Source organism: Carassius carassius, chromosome 1 (assembly GCF_963082965.1).
Source record: "Carassius carassius chromosome 1, fCarCar2.1, whole genome shotgun sequence".
NCBI classification, from domain to species: Eukaryota; Metazoa; Chordata; class Actinopteri; order Cypriniformes; family Cyprinidae; genus Carassius; species Carassius carassius.
Window position 1 is genome coordinate 51,434,723 of NC_081755.1, and position 20,940 is coordinate 51,455,662.

General features: G+C 38.9%; 1 protein-coding gene and 1 pseudogene across 2 annotated transcripts in view; both read right to left on the reverse strand.

Moving 5' to 3' along the window:
* The window catches only part of LOC132094842 (gastrula zinc finger protein XlCGF8.2DB-like), a 120,758-nt gene extending 101,825 nt beyond the window's left edge, over positions 1–18,933 (reverse strand). For both annotated transcript variants that reach the window (XM_059499584.1, XM_059499506.1), the window contains exon 1: positions 18,831–18,933. The gene's annotated coding sequence lies outside the window, so the exon portion shown is untranslated. The remainder of the gene's footprint in view (positions 1–18,830) is intronic.
* Positions 8,210–11,892, reverse strand: LOC132096568 (gastrula zinc finger protein XlCGF8.2DB-like; annotated as a pseudogene).
* Positions 18,934–20,940: the final 2,007 nt, after the last annotated feature.

A 20,940-nucleotide genomic window follows, 5' to 3' on the forward strand; every position in this document is an offset into this window, starting at 1 on the left:
TGGCTTCTTTGCTGCCCTTCTTGACACCAGGCCATCTTCCAAAAGTCTTGGCCTCACTGTGCGTGCAGATGCACTCACACCTGCCTGCTGCCATTCCTGAGCAAGCTCTGCACTGGTGGCACTCCGATCCCGCAGCTGAATCCTCTTTAGGAGACGATCCTGGCGCTTGCTGGACTTTCTTGGACGCCCTGAAACCTTCTTTACAAGAATTGAACCTCTTTCCTTGAAGTTCTTGATGATCCTATAAATTGTTGATTTAGGTGCAATCTTAGTAGCCACAATATCCTTGCCTGTGAAGCCATTTTTATGCAACACAATGATGGTGTCACGTACGTTGATACAAGAGGCGAGGAGAGATCCAATTGCAGGTATGGTGTTTATTTGAGGGCAAATCCAAAGGGGTAAACAGTCCAGGCAGGGTCAAAACTAGAATATCCAAAACAACAAGAAAACAGAACAGAACACACGGCAAGGGCAAGACTACGGATTGTATCAAACACTAGACATACAACAAGGACTCTGTGACAAAGACTCAGACAGACCAGGTATAAATACACAAAAGGATAATGGGGCAACAGGAGACAGGTGGGGAACAATCAATTAACTAAACAATGAGGAAGGTGACCAAATAAGGAGACAGGAAGTGATAATATGATAAACACCGTGGGAACTGAGGACACCTAGTGGAAACCCAGGGAACACAACCCAGACACTGTGACAGATGGCTGCACGCGTTTCTTTGCAAGTCACCATGGTTAACAATGGAAGAACAATGATTTCAAGCATCACTCTCCTTTTAACATGTCAAGTCTGCCATTCTAACCCAATCAGCCTGATATAATGATCTCCAGCCTTGTGCTCGTCAACATTCTCACCTGAGTTAACAAGACGATTACTGAAATGATCTCAGCAGGTCCTTTAATGACAGCAATGAAATGCAGTGGAAAGGTTTTTTTGGGATTAAGTTAATTTTCATGGCAAAGAAGGACTCTGCAATTCATGTGATCATTCTTCATAACATTCTGGAGTATATGCAAATTGCTATTATAAAAACTTAAGCAGCAACTTTTCCAATTTCCAATATTTATGTAATTCTCAAAACTTTTGGCCACGACTGTAGTTGCATCTGATCAAATGCGCATTCCTATTCTTTAGCTTGGGTTAAACTAATTAATTTTACTTTGTTGGAACAGCAGCTATGCTAATGTTGTATCTATTTGTTTCTCTGTTTTGCCTAGGATTTACACAATCTCCAGTCTGGATCCAGAACACCTGAGAAGAGATGATGCTGACCCCTCAGAGGCCCCGAGATGATGCTAACCCTGAATCAACAAAAAGAACTAACAAATACTGCTACAAGTGTGACTGCGTCATATAATAATTGCTGTTAATAATGTTGACAGTGACAGTCACCACTTATAAGCTACTACTAAATATTGTAGAAACGTAATTTTATGTAAAGTTGCTTTGTAACGATTTATATTGTAAAAAGCTCTATACAAATAAACTTGAATTTAATTATATCATCCGCAGAGTTGTCTCTAGATTTTACATAGTGCCGGAAAGCAGATTCTGTCAGCTCTTGAATCTCCATTACACGTGTCCCTACAAACACTTTGAAGTGGCAGGAGCTGGATTTCAACCATTTTTTCACCGTGGTGGAGTCTGACTAGAGTGTAACAGAGTGAATGGGGATTGTAAGTTCTGTGACTAGGATTTTTGGAAAGTTGAGAACCACAAAGAGCTACACATAACTCCAGACGGGGTATGGACTGCTGCTTGTGAGGAGTGACTCTAGACCTGGCAGCCATAAAGGCAACTTCAACTTGTCCCTTTTTACTCTTGGTCCACAGGTAAGCCACTGAACCATATGCCTGTTCTGAAGCATTACAGAAGACATGAATCTCATGCCTACAGGACGGGTGATCCATCTTTGAGCTGAAGTAACATCTTGGCAGAGATATCTCATCTAGTCCCATTCTCCCATTCACACCACAAGGTAAAGATGCTTGTGGGTTTTACTTGGGACTTGGAGCCATAATGACTGTCTCTCCTCTTGGTTGATGAGTCAGTAGCATAAGTACCTGTTCTAGAAGTATCATCCTGAACTTGGAGCTCGTACTCCAACCAATCCGCAAAGTCAAGAAGAGTAGGAATTGTTATTCTTGATGGGTGAACATACCTCTTGCAACTGGTCCTAAGCTTGTGTGGAAGTTTGCCTTGTAGCCTGGACACATGCAAACCACATTCAAATTCAGCTGCCCCTTCTGACCCTAGCTGCTCTAGCATACTCACTAATGAACGGACAAGGAGGACAAATAGCTTGAATGCTTAAACATCTCCTGACCTGATGTTGGGACTTTCCAGAACTTCAGCAATATTCCAAAGAACAAGCTTGTGTGGTTGACCATACATCGTTATCAGAGCTCGCATGGTGTCTGTGTAGGGTCTCACAGAATTACAGTAAGAATCGGCTACCAAGGACCTGATATTTGAAGCGATCAGTTGCATCTGTTGGGAGAAGGTTCTCCAGTGCCATCCGCAGTCTCAAAAACGGCTTTGGGTCTGCTGACGTTAAGACACGTATGGTAAGCGCTGGTCCCCGGTAAATCCTCTCATGCATGTGTACCATTTTAGCTCTAGGTGTAATCTCAGGTTGCTGTGGTAGGTGAAACTCTCTCTTGTCTGGATAATGCCTGTGTATGAATTGAGGGTTGTCGTCAGAGTCATGAACAGCTTCAGCAGTCAGTGATGACCGCCGTGGGGTAGCACAATAACTCTCACTAGCATGTGTCTTTTCTAACCTGGGTGAAAGTGTAAAGTCCCTCATCTGCCTTGTCAGCTGCTCACACTGGACAGATATGTGATGGAAAACATCCCCAGAACATGCTGAAGGCTCCCTCTGGGTAACTGATGAATGCTGGCTGTGTGTCCGTTTGGGGTTCTTAGTAAGAGGGGCTGGCACTGGGGTCACTGAGCGGTGAGGAGTCTCTATTCCTGTGGTGATGTGCTGGATCTCCTGCTTTAATGTAGCATTCCTTGAGGCCTTGTAGTGCAGACAGGATCTCGGGTAGGATGTGGCTATGTAGCTCATCACTGTCTCTCGTCATCTCGGTCTACATAGACTTAAAGGGTTAGATCACCCAGATAGCAAATTTATGTAATTAATAACTTACGCTGATGTTGTTTCAAACCCATGAGACCTCCATTTATTTTTGGAACACAGTTTAAGATATTTTAGATTTAGTCCGAGAGCTCTCAGTCCCTCCGTTGAAGCAGTGTGTACGGTCAACTGTCCATGTCCAGAAAGGTAAGAAAAACATCATCAAAGTAATCCATGTGACATCAGAGGGTCAGTTAGAATTTTTTGAAGCATCGAAAATACATTTTCGAAAATGTATGAGACCCAGAAACGGTTCTTGACTCGTGAACGAGTCAATGTTTTGTTCGTTATCTGGCTCGGCTCGGTGTTAATCTTCAGTTCTCTCTTCACAGCAGTTCAGTCAGTGTACTGTTTGAGTGCATGCATTACTCCGGGATATTGGTTTGTTTGAACTCAGAGGGAGTGTCAGCCACATTAAAAAAAAATTAACAGCTTAAGTCATTTGTGGATTAATGCGTATTAGAGATGCGAACTGTTTAAAACGATTCAGTTCGATTTGGTGAACTGAATGATTCGTTCGCAAACCGGATATCCAGACTGCTTTGTTTTGAACTCTCTCTCACAACAGACACGGAAGAGAAGACAATGCTGAATAAAGTCGTCGTTTTTGCTATTTTTGGACCAAAATGTATTTTCGATGCTTCAAAAAATTCTAACTGACCCTCTGATGTCACATGGACTACTTTGATGATGTTTTTCTTACCTTTCTGGACGTGGACAGTTGACTGTACACACTGCTTCAATGGAGGGACTGAAAGCTCTCGGACTAAATCTAAAATATCTTAAACTGTGTTCCAAAGATAAACGGAGGTCTTACGGGTTTGAAACAACATGAGGGTAAGTTATTAATTACATAAATGTGTTATCTGGGTGAACTAACCCTTTAATGTCAGATAGCTGTTGGGCTTGAAGATGAAGCTCTTCATTCTCTGATTGTGTATCTGTCTCTTGCCATTCATCTTGAAGAAGCAGATTACCTGCATATGAGTGCTGGCTCTTGATAATCTGCCAAATGTGTATGTGGCTTTATTTGTCGTCGAGGGCGAACAACAGGAGGATCTGGATTGGTAATGTACATCATCTCTCTGCTGTGATTCAACAATCCGGCTCGAAGGACCATTTTAAATATAGGCAGTTCGGAAGTGCACTATTTGGATGGGTATGAAATACAGCAGGTAGTCAGTTAGGACTGAATGAGCTGACTCTTAACTGAAGAGGCACCAAGCAATGTCTAGGTTCCCTTAAGTTTACTGGAGAACTTGGAGTATACATGTGTGGTTCTGCAATAATTAAACAAGAAAATAAATTTACTGATATATACATACAGGTGTTACACAAATATAAACACATCCATTTGAATAATGAAACGTGACTGATTCTGAATCAGACTCTGACTGATTTCTCAGTCACAGAAAATATATATAATCCACACTCAGTTTCCACATGCACGCACACAGTAACCCGATATAAACCACAACTTAATGGCAATTCAGTGTGGATTTATAAGTATTAATGTGTATTGAAAGTGGGTCATATATGTAGTAGAATAGTATCTTTTTTTTATTTTGGTCCTTCTGGGCCTATAAAAGGCAGAGAATAACTTTTTATAGCTTGTGGACTGTAGACAACAATCCCCATAGTGCATTGCAATGCTCAGCTCCGCAGGCCACTCCCACTCCTCCGCCCATCAATGTGGATTATAGTTGAGCTCTCCTCTACGCTACCGATTGTAAATTATTTGGCACAATTTGTTGTTAAGAGTTATTTTGTGACCCAATTAATGTTTTTGTGACAAAATGGTGTGCACTTGCATAGTACCGGGTTGTTGTTCAAGAACAAGGAAAATACCCGGACTAAGTATTCACAGATTCCCGAAAGATACGGACTTGTGTAAAAAGTGGCTACGGGCTAACGTTATCAATAACCCTAAGTTCGGTGAGGACACAACACTTGAAGCACTAAAAAATCAGACGGTGTGCAGTTTACATTTCAAGCCCGAAGATTATGCGCCTAACCCCGTAGGATTGAAGAGACCCGCGCTTTTGAAAAACGCTATTCCTTCAGTATTTTCCTTGCCAGACGATGACGACGAAAAGCCAGGAACGTCGGGAACCACCAGTACTAGCAGCACTAAACGCATTTGCCTGGAGGTAATGTTATTTCTGACAAGACTCTATTAGCAGCTAGTGGCTACTGAGAACACACACTGACATAGTCGTCTGCTGTAAAGAAACACCTCTCCTATGATTTTTCTGTTTACGAACTAAATATCTTGTATGTTTTGCTCGCTTGTTGTTTTAATGTGTCTGCCTCAGTAACTAACGTTACACTTGTCAAGAAATGAGTAAGTTAGTATGTAATGTAATAATGTAACGTTAGACACTTAGCTAAAAGTTATATATAAGTTTGCTATTATCGATGTAAATCAACCATGTTTTACTGTGTTAGTTTGACGCTTTTCATGTTTTTTTAGCTGCTCGTCGCTGTACTGTGGCTCATAAAGCTAGCCAAGAACATCCGTTTCCAACATAACTTCGTCTAAATCAAAATCCTCCCCAATGCATCCGTCTGAAAAATCAGTATTTTCCTCCATATTTTCGAAAAGTTTCTCCCGGTGAAATCAAATGCACGGGCACTGATCTGTGATAGGTCTGTTAGCGCATTAGGTACAACCCCCTATGGACAGACTACTTGTGCTTGTAGTCTTTACATAAATCCACCCTTTTTACACTTCCTCCAACAATGACGTCAAATGACGATTTTTGCGTCATTGTAGGAGGAAGTGAAAAAGGTAAATAGTGGATTTCTCTCGTCTCAGGGGAAAATGAGAGAATGTTGCACAACCATTCAATAGTATGACTGGTTTTCTAACAATGGACCTCTTAATGCAAATGGGTGGAGTGACCCTTCAAACTACAATTGAGAAATTTAAACTAAAGTATGTTATAGACTTTTTATTAAGACCCTAAAAGAGTCATAACAACTTGTGGAAAATGGGCATCCGATGACCCCTTTAAAATGTGAGTCTCAAGATATCCTTTACACACAAAAAACTTTCCACACTGAGAGCAGGTTCAGTTCAGTTCATTTGATTTATTTCCCAAAGGCAATTTGGTTGCAGCAATCAAAAATTTCACATAAACAACAAAAACACAATACATTTCCTTCCTAAAAAGTTCTTACCTTAAATTAAAAAAATTTACAACTGAGGCGATAAATGAAAGTTATTTTACTTCCCTGGTTCACAATCATCAAGACAATTCATGTTTTTCACTTTTAGAGAATTAAACCAGCACAACAGTGAAAAAGATAACAGTAACTCAATATAGGATCTGTAGAACATGCACATCAGTATTTTGTCCACATTAAATAACCTTAGTTTCTGCAAGCAAAACAATCTTTGCTACCCCCTCTTACACAAAACCTCAGTATTGGGAGAAAATGTAAATTTTTTATCCAACAGAGTGCCCAAATACTTCTACTGTTAAACACTCTCGATACCTACTCCATTAATGCTTGTTTGCATATACTAAATAGATTTCATCCAAGAGTTACAATCAATAGTCATCTCCTTAGTTTTATAAACATTAAATGCACAATATGCAAGATTACAATATCCCAACACCACTAGAAGTGTTATATATTTTGCTGACTTGTGTACTTACATTGTCCCGAATGTTTCAAAGAATGTTTAAAACTAGTTACACGGACAGTGCCCATAGTCTCATTGTGTCACCTGCCAATTACTTCTTAACCCTTCAATTTCTGGTTTTGTGTTGTAGAAAACATGGAAACACCAAAGACGCTTTAATGTTGTGCACTTTAATAGACCGGTGATGACCGAATAGAGTAGCATTATAACAGGACTTTCAAACGTATCTAGTATGAGAAAACAGCGCTGCTTTACCTCTCATACGCACGACTGGAAGCAGTGGAAGCGATCAACTCTGGCATAATAAAAGCTTTCAAGCTATACGTGTGTTAGGCTTGTTCGTTGGCCTTGTTTCATTTAGACGGCTTACCGTATTTTTTGGACTATAAGTTGCACCTAAGTATAAGTCCAAAAATACGTCATGATGAGGGAAAAAAAACATAAGTCGCACTGGACTATAAGTCGCATTTATTTATAACCTCAATTACCGTTTTCGGCTGCATATTTTACTACCTGCAGTTTGTAATCTGCAGAATAGGATTTTCTTTTTGGGGGCATTTTGTTTGCATTCAGTCTTTCTCAGTTGTCTTTAAGTTAATATTTCAGTTAACAGTTTTCAGTTGTTTTCAGGTGTATGCTACAGTAGCACTGAGCAGCAGAGAGCGCTCTCTCGCGGCTGTAGATGGTAATGTGTCCTTACTTTTTCTCTTACTTTCTAGTATAGCACATACTGCAGAGCCATTAAATCGCTAAACACCTCTCAACCCCTGAACCAGTTCTTTATGAAAAAAGGCTCTCTTAATGAGTCCGCATAATTTGCATTTGTATGTTTTTTTTTATAAAATAATATACCTTAAACCTTTTTATATGTTTTATGTTAACCATACTAGTGTACTTTTATTTATTTATTGTAAAGCTGTGGATTTGCGTTATGTATTCTTATGCAAATAGTCACTTTTACTTGACATTAGCCATTATAGCTTCCTGGACTGTCATGCAGTTATGTCGTTAGTGTTGTGTTTCCTTTTTTTTTATCTGCCTGTGTCAAGTGTCATCCCGTGTGGGATTTCGTCTGTGTATATATTTGCTTTATGTTTTTGGTTGTAGTTTGTTGATGTCCTGCTATGAGCACACTGAAGCAAATCCCTAACAACTAGCACCGAGTTGTATGGCAATAAAGTATTGAATCCTGAATCCTAATGTTTTCTCTTGGTTCATATCAAATTAATTTTGATAAATAAGTTGCACCTGCCTATAAGTCGCAGGACCAGCCAAACTATGAAACAGAGTGCGACTTATAGTCCAGAAAATAACAGTATTTTGAATAAACGCCGTCCAGCGGTGAAAATTACATATTGTGCCTTTACAGTATGTTTCATAGTATGCCTATTTTATAGTATGCCTATTTCTAAAACTACTCTTACAGTATTTGTGTACAAGATAAATAATAAGGGGGAGAGGGCACATCCTTGAGGTGATCCAGTTGATGACAGTCATTCAGAAAAACAGTCATTTACTTTAACTCCCCAAGGTGAAAGGCTTTTATGAAGAGTGGGTTACCAAATAAACTTTGCAATGTCCTTTCTGTGTAAAAGTTTTTCCAAACTGAGAGCAAGTGAAAGACTTTTACCCAGCATGAATTAACATGTGCCTCTTAAGGCTTGATTTATGTGTAAAACTCTTTCCACACTGAGAGCAGCTGAAAGGATTTTCTGAAGTGTGAGTTACCAAATGAGTCTTAAGGTCTCGTTTCAGTGTAAAACTCTTTCCACACTGAGAGCAGCTGAAAGACTTTATCCCAGTATGAATTAACATGTGCTTAATAAGATAACTCTTACATATGAAACGCTTTCCACACTGAGAGCAACTGAAAGACTTTATTCCAGTATGAATTAACATGTGATCCTTTAAGCTTCCTTTCTGTGCAAAACTCTTTCCACACTGAGAGCAGCTGAAAGGCTTTATTCCAGCATGAATTATCATGTGGTTCTTAAGGCTTTCTTTGCGTGTAAAAGTGTTTCCACACTGAGAGCAGCAGAAAGGTTTTTCTGAAGTGTGTGTTACCAAATGACTCTTAAGGTGTGCTTTCTGTGTAAAACTCTTTCCACACTGAGAGCAGCTGAAAGGCTTTATCCCAGCATGAATTAAAATGTGCCCCTTAAGAGTTTTGTTACTTGTGAAAGTGTTTCCACACTGAGAGCAGCTGAGAGGCCTTTTGACTTCTGTTTTTTTAATGCTGCAACTCACTGACTTTTCTCCATTGACATCATGATCTTTCTGATCCTGATATTTCTCCTCCACTTCATTCAGATCTTGCCTTTCTTCTTTCATTTTCATCAGGCCTATAAAAAAGAATGAAAATCAAATGGTAAATTTGAAAAATAAGAGGATAAAATATTTGTGTACAGATGAAAACGATGTCAAAACTGTCCTTTTTTAACATTGCATTATGTTGCCAGGCCAATAGATGTTGATGAATCTTACTTTATGATTTTGTTGTTATGATTTTACTCCAGTGACTTCATTTAAATCTGTTATCATTCTCTTCAGTAACTGGGATGGCCGATATGGCCTAAAAAAAGTATCACGATAATTTCAGGTATTTATTGCGATAACGATACAAATTATGATAAATTATTTACTCCTGTCAAATATCAGATTATGTTATGTTTAAATTCAAATCGGTTACAAGTTTAAAATGTAAACAGATTCTGTATTTATTCATACTCTCATGGTGCCAAAATAGTGCAAACAGCAAAAGTAACAATCACCAACCATGTCTTTAGTTGTGTTTCAAAATTAAAACAGAGTACAACTGCAAATAAATCGTGATAAAGTAACAACCAATTAGGTAGTTAAATTTTCAATACTCTTGTCCCATGGATCAAATTGTAAAAATAGTGCAAACTACTGTTGTCAAAAGACCCGGTACTTCGGTACCAAGTCGGTACTAAAAAAATTTAAATGTGACTGTACCAGGTTTCTTTAAGTACCGGTAGTACCGAGGTCCTGTTCAAACCCGGTTCAGCGCTATGATTTCCGCGAAGCAGAAAATGAGGACGGAATCTCAAAATCCAGTCATGAAAATGAAACTTACATTTTAATATGGACAGTCATAGAATTTGTCAAAGTTAGCATAAATTAATCAAATCTCCATATGGACCAGTATCTGTAAATGTTAAGCCGCAAATGTTGTTTGAAATATGAATCCATGTTCTGCGCGTCTCTGTGTGAATTAATGAATGGCAGAGACGTGCGGGTTTGTTTACTACATACACTGAAGCGCATGACGCTTGCATTAATTTCAGCATCTGAGCTTCAGAGTTCTCTCTCCATCAAGCGATCTTTTCAGTTTCTCACACATGCAAAAGAGAGAGAGAGTGAGAGTCTTACCACGCTGAATCGACACGCTATATGTAAACTATTCTTTATTGTCTTTTCGTGTAATGGAGTTCATTTAGAATTATTCATATTCATTTTTGAACAAGCAGAAAACATACCGGTTTCTCCGGTAGTGGGCGGAGCTAATGCGCAAATGGCAATTTCATTGGCTGGGCGCTGATTTAGTACCGTCCCTGTTTTGATTTCAGCAAATCAGTTTGACCGAACGCAGACAGCGTGATTAATATTCATGAACCCAGCAGCTCATCAATTCATAGTGCATTGGATATACATTAGTATGATAGTAGAATTAGTAGTAGTATTATCTTTTAATAATAATTAATATGAATAATAATTAATATGATCTATTACTATTTTTTTTTACAGAAACCATCAATGACCAAAAATATCTTAAGCATCACCACCAGTTTTAAGTTCAGTTAAAATGACAAATATGCATTCATTAGCCTAAAAATTCATTTTTACATAAAGGCATTGTGCTAGAAATATTACTATTATTTAGTAAAATTTATGTGATACTGCTACTACTGTTGAATTTAAATAAATAAATCACAATATTTCTTACATGTTTTAATTTTAATAGAAAATCCCCTTTATTTACCAGAAATAAAATGTTTAAATTTCATAAATTAAAAGACAAATTAAATTTGGGTGAAACTTGTTTACTGTTTTTCATAATTATATAACCTGTAGAAAAACTTTAAACACAATTGTAAATAAGTATAAAGAATGGCATTTTTTTTTTAATTAGCATATTTTTGTGTTTTGCTTTGGTACCGAAATTGGTACTGAGAACCGTGGATTTTCACTGGTATCGGTATCGAATACTGAAATTTTGGTACCGTGACAACACTAGTGCAAACACAATCAAAAAGTAACAATCCCAATTATGTCTTCAGATAGTTTACAAAATATTGCAAAACAAGATAATAACTTAAAAAACAAATCAATAAATTAAATTTAAATAAAAGTTTAATTAAACTGTAAACACTGATATACTCTTGCAAAATGTAGAAATGAGGCTGACATGAACATGTCTGGTAGTGCAGGTTTAACACACATACTAGTGTGATTCAGTAGCTTTCAAAAAAAGAACAGGGCTCAAACCTTAAGATTTTTGGTCATGAAGACCAACATATTAACTGTAGTTGGTTTCAGAAGAGACCTTTGGCATGTCACTACATTTCCAGCAGCGCTGAACACCCTCTCTGAGGGTGTACTAGTGGCAGGGACGCATAAGTACTTTTCACCAAATGACTGATGTTAGGGAAATTCACCTCATGTACCTTCCACCACGTAAGGGGATTGCAAGTGGCCCATGCAGGTAGTTGTTTAATTCAGCCTCAATTTACTCGGAAAGGGTGATGGTCATCTCAGCAGCTGGTTTCTTGAAAAAACTTCCAAGACTCTTCTTCTGCCTTTTAGATGCACTCTGAGCTTCTTTTGTTGATTCAGATGACATTACAGGGGTAGAAGAGCCAGAATCACTTGGCATGGCAGAAAGGGATTCCACCTCTCTGACTACTCTGGCTTTGATGACCAGGATCTCTTCTTGATTCATAAACTGAGTGCGGAAGTGTGGATCAATAATTGTTGCCATGTTGATCAGTTCCTGAACCTCTTGGTCACCATATTTGGTGTTCATGTAGTCCAATATTGAACTTTTAACTTAACTGTTAAGCGAGATGGCGCCGCACATGGCTGCTTCAGTGCTTGGCTCTCCAGTGTTTGTACTGTTTTTGTTCGTTTTTCCTGTATTTTGTTTAACAAACACGATCAGAAAATTCGGCAGAACACACCACATGATATTTTTCCGGATTTCTATTATACAGACTTCTACTGAACATTGTTATCGGAGGAGCAGTGGCGCTGATCAAACGCTTCAGGATGCACAGACGGGGAAAGCGAGCTGGCGCGCTCGTCAGACTCAGGAGCGCGGATTTCGAACGCCGTTGCCTAGCATCCATCTCGCAAATCTCCGCTCTCTACCCAACAAAACAGACAAACTCCTTCTGCTCTCTCGGACAAATAAGGATTTCACACACTCTGCTGCTCTGTGTTTCACGGAAACCTGGCTGAATGACGCCACACCGGACAGCGCGCTCCATCCGCCGGGCTTTCAGCTGTTCAGAGCGGGCCGCGAAGCAGAATCAATGGGGAAATCGCACTGCAGCGGGACATGCTTTTACATCAATGAACGGTGGTGTACAGATGTAACTGTGTTAAAGAAGATGTGCTGTCCTGATCTAGAAATGCAGTTTGTCAACTGCAAGCCGTTCTATTCGCCGCGGGAGTTTCACTCGTTCATTCTGGTTAGTGTTTACATTCCTCCACAAGCGCATGTGAGCTCAGCTTCACAGAAACTCGCTGATCAGATCACAGACACAGAACAACAACACCCGGACTCTGTTTTAATCATTCTTGGGGACTTTAATAAAGCCAATCTCTCCCGTGAACTGCCAAAATACAGACAGCATGTTACATGTCCCACCAGAGACAGTAATATACTGGATCACTGTTACACCACAATAAAGGATGCATATCACTCTGTTCCACGAGCAGCTTTGGGACGTTCTGATCACTGTCTGGTTCATCTTATACCGACCTACAAGCAGAAACTTAAATCTGTTAAACCTGTAGTAAAGACTGTGAAGAGATGGACCAGCGAAACAGAGCAGGATTTACAATCTTGTTTTGACATTACTGATTGGAGTGTTTTTGAAGCTGCTACCACCGATCTGGACGAACTCACAGAGACTGTAACATCATATATTAGTTTCTGTGAGGATATATGCATTCCTACCAGGACTTATTTAACATTCAACAATGATAAGCCATGGTTTACAGTAAAACTCAGACACCTTCGTCAGGCCAAAGAGGATGCCAACAGAAATGGGGACAGGGTCTTGTACAATCAGGCCAGGAACACACTGAACAAAGAAATTAGAGCGGCTAAAAAGACCTACGCTAAAAAGTTGGAAGACCAGCTTACTTCCAACGACTCTACTTCAGTTTGGAGAGGACTGAGAGCCATCACAAACTACAAGACACCATCCTCTTGCACTGAGGCTAATCAACGACTTGCTAACGACCTGAATTAGTTTTATTGTAGATTTGAAACCCCCAACACCCACTCTGACCATCTCCCTACACAACCATTAACACCTCCTGCAATCCCCCTCTCCATACCTCCTGCTCTTCAAATCTGTGAAGATGATGTGCGCCAGGTCTTCAAGAAAAACAAAAGAAGAAAAGCACCAGGCCCAGATGGCGTTACACCAGCCTGTCTGAAAATCTGTGCTGACCAGCTGGCCCCCATCTTTTCACAGATCTTCAACAGATCTCTGGAGTTGTGTGAAGTGCCTTCCTGCTTCAAACGCTCCACCATAATCCCCATTCCAAAGAAACCCAAGATCACAGGACTTAACGACTACAGACCTGTGGCTCCAACGTCTGTCGTCATGAAGTCGTTTGAAAAACTGGTTCTGGCTTATCTGAAGGACATCACTGGACCCTTACTGGACCCCCTGCAGTTTGCGTACCGAGCAAACAGGTCCATGGATGATGCAATCAACATGGGATTGCACTTCATCCTGCAACATCTGGACAAAACAGGGACTTATGTGAGGATCCTGGTTGTGGACTTTAGTTCGGCTTTCAACACCATCATCCCAACAACCCTCCAGACCAAACTGACCCAGCTCTCTGTTCCTAGCTCTATCTGTCAGTGGATCACCAGCTTTCTGACAGATAGGCAACAGTTAGTGAGACTGGGGAAATTCATGTCAAACAGCTGCTCCACCAACACTGGTGCCCGTCAGGGATGTGTTCTCTCCCCTCTGCTCTTCTCCCTGTACACCAACGACTGCACCTATAAAGACCCCTCTGTCAAGCTCCTGAAGTTTGCAGACGACACTACAGTCATCGGCCTCATCCAGGACGGTGACGAGTCTGCTTACAAACAAGAGGTTGAGCAGCTGGCTGTCTGGTGCAGTCTTAACGACCTGGAGCTGAACACGCTCAAAACAGTGGAGATGATTGTGGACTTTAGGAGAAACCCCCCTGCACTTTCCCCACTCACCATCATGAACAGCACTGTGGCTGCAGTGGAGTCATTCAGATTCCTGGGAACCACCATCTCTCAGGACCTGAAGTGGGACAATCACATTGACTCCATTGTGAAAAAAGCCCAACAAAGGTTGTACTTCCTTCGCCAGCTGAGGAAGTTTAACCTGCCACAGGAGCTGCTGAAACAGTTCTACTCAGCCGTCATTGAGTCAGTTCTGTGTACTTCAATTACTGTCTGGTTTGGTTCAGCTACAAAATCAGATATCAGAAGACTACAGAGAACTGTTCGGACTGCTGAAAGGATTATTGGTGCTCCCCTGCCCACCCTCCAAGAACTGTACATATCCAGAGTGAGGAAAAGGGCTCAGAAAATCACTCTGGATCCCTCACATCCAAGTCACCCCATCTTTGAACTTTTGCCATCTGGCCGGCGCCTCAGAGCCGCAAATACCAGAACAGCAAGGCACAAGAATAGTTTCTTCCCCCAGGCAATCTACCTCATGAACAGTTAAATGTTTCCCACTTAAACTTATGCAAAAAATGTGCAATATCCTTATATTTATTTGTTACCCCTCCATCCTAGAACATTCCTGCATCTCACTCAATCCTATTCCATTATCATTTATAGCACAATTGTTTATACACTTATTTATTTGCCAATTTGTAATTCTCCTTTTTTGTAATGGTTTTTTTTGGTCTGTGTGTTGTTGTCTCTGTGTACTGAAAGCTTATGTCACTAAAACAAATTCCTTGTATGCGCAAGCATACTTGGCAATAAAGCTCTTTCTGATTCTGAACTGGTGAGATCTGTGTCTTCATCTTTCCCCTGCAGCAGCTCACTGTTGAATAGGTGAAGAGTAGGCTTCAGGCATGACACTGTGACATAGTTTTTTCAGAAGAGAGGGCATCTGTAAAATCAGGAAGAGGCCCAAGTGCCTTACTGACAGAGTCAGTATCAATATCCTGCCAAGTAGGCACCAGATGCCTGGTTGAGCTGTCAGCAGCCAGGACTTGCGTAATGGCCTTCTCCTGCTCAGGTATCCGCTCAATCATTTTCTGTCTTGATCCCCATGGTGTTGGCGATTCAGTCCCAAGTTTGTGTGGCGGAAGAGTCAACTTACCAATAGCAATGTGTAGACAATGGCTAAATCAAGACCGTCTTGTCCACGCTTAGAGTGGCTGCTTTTACTATATTGGCCCCGCTGTCCGTTGTCAGGCACACTTGTTTCTCCTCATGTAAATTCCATTCTTGAAGAAACTGCTTCAAGGCTTTCGCGATTTTTTTCAACCGTGTGGTCATCTGCGAAAAAACTTGTCTGGATGCAACAGCTGTTCAAACTCCAGTCACTCGTTATGTAGTGGACCGTAAGGATAATGTACGGCTCAGTCGTTCTGCTACTTCACATGTCTGCAGTTGAAGCATAAAAATCCGCCGTTGACAGTGATGTTTGTACCCTACCGCGGCACTCTTCATACATCGCTGGCAGGGCTGTTTTGGAAAAGTACTTCCTTGAGGGCATGTTTTATCTTGGGTCCAGTTTATGGATCATTCGCTTGAATCCTTCTTTTTCGACCGTTTGGAAAGGCAACATATCTTTTGTCAAACAAAACACGATTGCTTCCGTCAGTTCGTTCCATCGTTTACTTTGCTTATCATAAGGAACGCAGTTAGCAAATGCGCTGGCAATTTTCGTCTGGGTGGGAATTTTCTTACACCAAGGTACACTTGTAGTTTTTGTCTCCTTTGCCTCGTGTATCTTCTGACTTTCTTCATACTCTGGTTTGTGTTTCAGATGGTGGAACAAATTGGACGTGTTTCCACTCTCTGTAACGACATTTTTCTGCAAACTGTGCATTTTACGGTAGTTTGCTCCTCCTTTAATTTTCTGTAACCAAACCAGTTCCAAATAGTGGAAGTAGCTCCTCGCTTAACAACAAGCTACTCTTCAGCATTGCGTCCGCTTTCTGCCATTCTTGTTTTCACTCCGTCCGCACGTGAATCGGGCGCGCGCTGCGCGCACAAAACTACGTCATCAACTAGACTTATCATTATTATGGTGAGGACACAAATTGTTATCGTGAGGAGAATTTTCAACGGTATATCGCAAACGTTAAGATATCGCCCATCCCTAGTTTCCATTAGGTTTAAGATCGATGTAATAGAGTAGCTCAATAAATTCTTGTTTCATTTATAAAGAAGTATTGTCTTGTGTGGTGTATTTTAAGATTAAACTTTGCCCAGATCCGAGCTACCTAGCTGGTAATGTATAAATTATCATCCTGTTTGTATTCTAATTATCCATGAAGTAATATAAACAGAATTGTAAAGATATACTGATTTTAATTTAATTTACTGATTTTCACTGGATGAACCGTTTATAAAGTATAAACAAATTAAATTTGGAACCAGTTCAATTAAAGCAATTCAAATCTTTAGATTTGATTCTTCTCAAAATAAATGAGCTAATATTTCCTTACATCTTGTCTGATTGTTTTAATATCGATATTCCATTTTTGAGAATTGATACAGTATCGCCAAACAAAATATAAGATATTTCCAAATTGGGAGTTTCTTCCGCGTCTCATCCAATGCCTTTGGTTCTAATTCCAAAACATAATTTTAGACCTAGTAAGATAGCAAACAAATGCAGTTAATAACTAAGCTGTTAGAGAGCAAAAGAGAGAGAGAGAAAGAGCATGTGAATTATCTCTTGACTCTTGAGTCTGTCCGAAAAAGTGTTTGGCTAATAGTGAAGTGACATTTAGTGTGAAGTGACATTCAGCCAAGTATGGTGACCCATACTCAGAATTTGTGCTCTGCATTTAACCCATCCGAAATGCACACACACAGAGCAGTGAACACACACACACACACACTGTGAGCACACACCCGGAGCAGTGGACAGCCATTTATGCTGCGGCGCCCGGGGAGCAGTTGGGGGTTCGATGCCTTGCTCAAGGGCACCTAAGTCGTGGTATTGAAGGTGGAGAGAGAACTGTACATGCACTCCCCCCACCCACAATTCCTGCCGGCCCGGGACTCGAACTCACAACCTTTCGATTGGGAGTCCGACTCTCTAACCATTAGGCCACGACTTCCCTAATATATCTATTAACAGTGAAATTTTGAGTTCATTTTCTTCACGAACAGCCAACATTTTACCCGAAAATAATTGCATACCTTAGGACAGGGTTTCTCAATAGGCGGCCCACGGGCAAGAGAGAAAAATGTTTGGCCCTCACTAATTTCACATAATGTGGCAAGAAAATTCAAAGGCAGCATCAGATAGAGACATTAACTTTCATCATGTCTACACCAGTGAAGCAAAGAAAAGTGGACACTGAAAATAGATTTGAGTGAACGATACCACCTTTAGCCTAATTCATTTTCAAGATCAGAAGTAAAATATCTATTGCTGATTTTACTATAGATATGAAGATCACGCAAAATAATATTCAATATCATATTAGACACTTTTAACATTGAATAAAGCACATAGTCATTACATGACATTATCACTTCTAATAGAAATGAATATTTACTGAATATTTATCTTGTGACCATCTTTTAAAAAAAAGCAACAATAATAATTGGAATTATATACGTGTGTGTGTATATATATATATATATATAGGTCAGTGGTTCTTGGCTTGGTATTGTTGGCAGAATTCGTCTCTTGGCAAAAACTAATTAAGGAACCCTAACTTAGGACGTTCATCAGCCAATCAGATTCAAGCAATCAATGGCCCTGTCATTTTTTTTACACATACAATGCATTTTTTGGCTAGTGCTACAGATGCTACTTATGACTGGTTTTGTGGTTCAGGGTCACATCTTATAGTAAAAGTCCATTTGCATTTTTGCAAAGCTTGTTGCAGAACTGTTACTGACTTACAGTGAAATGTACTGAACAAGCAAATAATGAAATAATGCTCTACTGAGACATTCAGATGATTTAAAATAAGTACAGTCCTATATTGAATTACTTAATCTGGTTTCTATTAGCGTAAAAACTAATTTAGTCTGAGTTCAACACAGTTTTATAATTACAAAAAGTAACAATAAAGTCTAATTAAAGTAATAAATAAATCTCCTCAGTGTACGTTCACTCACATTTCCATAAGAACTTTAAAACATGGATTTAAGAAATGATAATCTAAGTTAAGATCTTATTTTTACATAAAGGATCTGTGAATGTAACATTCGTTTTAATGACTGTTTGAAGAATAAACACCAACCTCCTTGTTCCTCGTGTTTTATTCTCCAGGTTTCTGGTTCCGCTTGTTTTATTCTCCAGGTTTCTGGTTCCTCGTGTTTTATTCTCCAGGTTTCTGGTTCCTCGTGTTTTATTCTCCAGGTTTCTGGTTCTTCTTGTTTTATTCTCCAGGTTTCTGATTCACTCGTGTTCTCTTCATTCTCTTCTTTAACAAACTCCATCTTCACAGCAGCAGATCTCAGTTCAGATGATACTCCTCCAGATATTCCTGCTTGATTCAAAACTTAGTCACGACTGTGAGGAAGATAATATTACAGGTATAACTGACCTGATTCAAAACTGTTTTTCTCTATTTACAGAAACAACATTTCTAACAGTTTGTAGTAAACCAGCATCACGAGAGAACAACAGAGAGCGCGGTGAAACTAATCTTCTTCTTCTGAGGTTTAATGGTGTTTGGCAAACAAACGACTGTATTTAGCGCCACCCGCTGGACTGGAGAGTGAAGCGACGAGCGGCATTTTTTTTAATTGTGCGAAAATTATACAAACATTTGTACAAGGATATACAACTCACAACAATTACAAAAACAAATAAACATTCATAAGAATATGTAAAGTGAAACAATTCATGCCAGGGGTAAAATTACAATAATTTAAAGTAACAAAAAGCTTCATAGGTGTTTCTTGCTTTTTTGTTCTTAATTTTTCTAATGTAGTACCATATTGTTTAATCTCTTTTATAAAATGTTTATAAAAAGTTTGGCTTAGCATTTTTTCACATGAATGTGATATTTTCCAAGCAAAATTAAAAGGTGTGTAAGAAAGCACATTGTACTTTTGCAATCAACATTGTCCTGTGGCATTGCTACAGAATTCACATATATTTTCAATATTCAAATTGAAACGTTCGAGCAATTCCTTAACAGGGTAAATTTTGAGTAATTTTTTATAGGATACCTCTCTAATCTTATTATTAATAAAAAACGTATTTGTTATGGACCATACTTTTTTCCAGCTAACGTGTTCATATTTAGTAGACCAAAACATTGTTGAACATGGTAAATAGTTTGTTTTTAAAATGTTTCTAATATATTTATTACTACATTTATCGATTACAATATTAATATCTCTAATAAATATTGTATCACTACAAAAACTAGTTTGATGATCAATGCTAACAGGAGAGAATCCAGGATTTCGCAATAATGATACCACTCTGCCAGGGATTGCATCAAAGATAATAGAGTATTTTCTTGGCCTCACAGGGATCATATATTTATTGAGAAATTCAGAATATGTTAAAAGCAGACCTTGTTCATTAAGCAACTGACTAACTGTAAGAATTCCACTGTTGTACCGTGTCTGATAAAAGATTGACTTATTATTCCATATAAAATATCGGTGCGGTGAAAATATGTTTATAGATTAATTGCCAAGCCAGCACAACTTTTTTTTGGAACATCTGCTGACATAGATATATAAACAGACCTTGAAAACCCTTCTGCTTTTGAGAGTAGAACACGTCCATAAAGGGACATATCTCTCATAAGCCACATATTGAATCTGTAATCTGTAATCTGTATTGAATCTGTAATTTTTTCAATAATAGGGACAAAATTTAACAGTCTTCTCTGATTCAAATCTTTACACACCTTTATCCCAATGTGTGTGACATCGTCTTTAATTGGCATTCCACAAATTTCTTTCAGGAAACAATCTTTAAGAGAGAATAAAGTGGATTTATTCTTATTCATCTTCAATCCAGAGATTCTGGAAAATTCTTTAATACATTTAATAACTTCATATATTTCTTCACTATTTTTAACAAAAATTGTAGTATCATCTGCTAGTTTGCTAAGTTTAATCTCTTTACCAGACATTGAAATTCCTCAAAAGCTTTTTTGATAAGAACAGCCATGACTTGAGTAACCAATATGAGGAGAAAGGGTGATATAGGACAGGTGATATTGTCTTATCCCACGGCCCATATCATATCATAACATATCATATCATATCATAACATATCATATCATATCATATCATATCATATCATATCATATCATATCATAACATATCATATCATATCATATCATATCATATCATATCATATCATATCATATCATATCATATCGTTCCTTTCAGAAAACCTGACTGCTCTTCAACAATTATTGTATTTAAAGTCGTTCTGCAAAAATCAATGAAAAGATTTTAGTATCATTATTTAATAAACTAATTGGCCTCCATTTTTCTAAGAACAATTTGTCTTTGTTAGGCTTGGGAAGTGTTATTACTCCTTGTTTTAGTGATGTAATCCTATTAATATTGGTGGATAAATTACTAAGAAAAAGACCTGCATCATTTTAGTTGATTATTTGGACGATATCATTTACTATAAAATGTATTAAAAAAAAACAAGATATATCCTTGGTATGATCA